The sequence below is a fragment of the Mus pahari genome, chromosome 19, assembly GCF_900095145.1.
Source record: "Mus pahari chromosome 19, PAHARI_EIJ_v1.1, whole genome shotgun sequence".
Taxonomy (NCBI): domain Eukaryota; kingdom Metazoa; phylum Chordata; class Mammalia; order Rodentia; family Muridae; genus Mus; species Mus pahari.
In genome coordinates this window covers 41,267,475-41,270,795 of record NC_034608.1, presented here as the reverse complement: position 1 = coordinate 41,270,795, position 3,321 = coordinate 41,267,475, and positions in this window count along the sequence as shown.

Here is a 3,321-nt window from a genome sequence, read left to right as displayed (position 1 = left end):
GTGGTAGTGTAACCGGGTAGGACAACTATGGCAATCAGTGTAAACGTTTCTCAAAAAGCTCAACAGTGATGTGATACAAGATCCAGTTAGGCCACTCTTGGGCATACACCCAAAGGACTCTACATCTTGCTCTAGAATGATTTACTCATCCATGTTCATTGCTGGTCTATTCATAAAATTCAGACATTGGAAACATTCTAGATACCCATCAAATAGTGAAGGGATAATGAAAACATGGTGCTGTCTTAGGGTTTTACCGCTGTGAGCAGCCACCATGATCAAGGCAACTCTCAGAAGGACAACATTTAATTAGGGCTGCATTACAGGTTCAGATTTCAGTCCGTTATCATCAAGGCAGGAACATAGCAGCATCCAGGCAGGCATGGTGCAGGAAGAGCTGAGAGTTCTACATCTTCATCTGAAGGCTGTTAGCAGAATATTGGCTCCCGGGAAGCTAGGACAAGGGTATTCAAGCTCACACCCACAGTGATACATCAACTACAACAAGGCCACCCCTCCCAACAGTGCCACTCCCTGGGCCAACCATGTATAAACCATCACAGGTGTGAGGGTTATGGGAAAGGATAACTAACTGTAAAGGCCTATTAAAAAGTCATTTGAAGTCTATTGAAGCTTCCAAAGACTTATTTACATAGAAAAGGGATTTAAACAGAGTCAGGTCACTATGCAATAGTAGAACACTGCTCCAACTAGACATCATATCTCAGTACCAGTAATGAGTTGTGTCTTATTTAGGGTTGCTGTTGCTGTGATGAAACACAATATAGCCAAAGAAACTGGCAGGGGGAGAGCACTTATTTAGCTTACACTTTCACAACACTGCTCATCATTGAAGGAAGGAAGGACAGGAACTCAATCAGGGCAGGAAACTAGAGGCAGGAACTGGTGTAGAGGCCATAGAGGAGTACCACTTACTGGCTTGCTTATCATGATTTGCTCAGCCTACTTGTATATATATCTCAAGACCACCAGTCACAATGGGCTGGTCCTTCCACCAGTGATCATTAAGAAAATGCCTACATGCATTTTCTTAACTGAGATTCCGTCCTCTCAATGACTTGGTATAGCTGGATCCCAAAGACCTCCCCAGACATTACCATCTATTGCCAGTATCATTGGCTACCCTCCAAAACCAAATGGTTAGGCCCTATGGGTGAATGCACTCTTTTTATATGTCATTCAGCAGGGAGAAATGGCGCCGGTATCCAACTAGATGCTTCACCACTACTGATTAGCATTCTTTGTGTTGGGAACTTTCTTTCTCCCCTTTAAGTTGATTGCCTTGGGAATTGTCATAGCCCTATAAAGCTGATACCACCCATTTTTAACACACATCCCATAAGAGCATTTCACTCCTGGTTTCTTCCTTGGACACTAGAACATAAAGGCCCTACTAATTCCCCAAGCTAAAGAAACTGGATTAGTTGTGGGACAGTTGATGTGGTCTTTGGTAGGACTCAAAGTGAATTCTTTTCTCAGTGAAGATTACGGGACACTGAGGTCACAGCAATGTTCATTGCTAGAGACAGATGCCCCAGGGTCTCACCGAGAACTAGAGACCTTTCAGAACACCCTGTGGAACCCTGAATCTGGGTAGCCAATGTGCTCCCCAAGACAAAGCTGCCTGGTGAGGTGGAGCACCGCTGCTCAGAGATAGAAGACAGCCAGCTATGCCCCCACCCCCATCCTGGGAGGGCAGCACAGAAAGGGGTAACTCCTTTCTCCTCCAATTAGTAACTTTGTACTGCAGCTGGAAAACTGGGGGTGCCCTTTGAAGACAGCAGAATCAACATGGAAAAATCACAAGACAATAAGCTTGTCCCCTACAGAAAGGAAATTGATTTTGCTGTAAGATCTAAGAGGCAACATGTTTAATAAACTGGAAAAAATGTGGTTTTGGCTGGATGCTAGAATGATGAGCTTGGGATAAAAGACTTTCTTTTTTTTTTTCTTTAAAAGAAAAGAGAGACTGGGCTCCTCCTCCCATCATCCCACCAAGATGATCTCAAAGTGGTTGGGAGCAATCACCCCAGCCAACCACAGATACACAAGGCAAGATTAAAGGCCGTTCCTTCTCTCTTTTCACCCAAATGGAAAAGTTTATTGCAAAAGCACTTTGTGTGAGCCAAGCAATATACAGGCTCCTACTGATGGGACATTGCTTAGACACTGACAAATCCCATTCCCCAAGTTGTGGGGCCTCAAGCTGACTATGCAGGGAGTCTGACCCGGAGGTCAACAAAAGGAATATTTCATGGTGTCCACTCCTACCCCCACACGAAACATATTTTATCCACAGTCTCCTGGGCCCAGTTGGAATCTGAAGTCTAGACAGCTTTCAGATAACAACTCTTAAAGTCAGGGAAGGGAAATGCATGTTCCTCGCCGAGATAAGCGGATGCACAACTTCTCACACATGTTTTCTGGAAGGTTCTCAAAGGTAAGCCTACTAAGAAACCAAAGGAATGGTGTCTGAAAATAGGATCCAAGCCCTGGGGTGTACTTTACACACTCCAGAGTTCCCGGAGACACGGTAGAAAGAAAGCAAGCCTTTCCTTCCCTTTCAATATTTATTTAATATAAATGCTAGACAGTCTATGAGAAAGTAGAGAAAATCCCTGCCGGAAAGTCTGGCATGCCTTCATTTCAAGCTGTAACAGAGCTCTTAGGGTGTCCAACTTTGAAACAGAGAGAGCCCCTCTCCAGTGCTTCTCTCTAGTCCTCTCTCCATGGCCCCCCAATCCACCCAGGTCTGAAGTGGATACAGCACCTCCACCTTCATTGCAGATTGCAAAGAATTTCCAATCTAATCCCTGCAATGAATGTTTATTCCTCACAGGCTTGGGATTTTGAACTTCTGGTCTCCAGTTGATGCCACTTTGGGGGAGATTTTGGAAGTGTGCCCTTGGTGGAGGAAGTCTGACACTGGAGGTGGGCTTCGAAAGTTTAAAGACTTTCTGCTTACTGACAGAGCCTGTCATAGCTGTCTCCTGAGAGGCCCCACCAGTGCCTGACAAATACAGAGGTGGATGCTCACAGCCTACCATTGGACTGAACACAGGGTTCCTAGTGAAGGAGCCAGAGAAAGGACCCAAGGAGCTGAAGGGGTTATCAGTCCCATAGGAGGAACAACAATATGAACTAACCAGTACCCCCCAGAGCTTCTTGGAACTAAACCACCAACCAAAGAAAACACATTGTGGAACTTATGGCTCCAGCTGCATATGTAGCAGAGGATGGCCTTGTCGGTTATCAATGGGAGGAGAGGCCCTTGGTCCTGGGAAGGCTCTATGCCCCAGT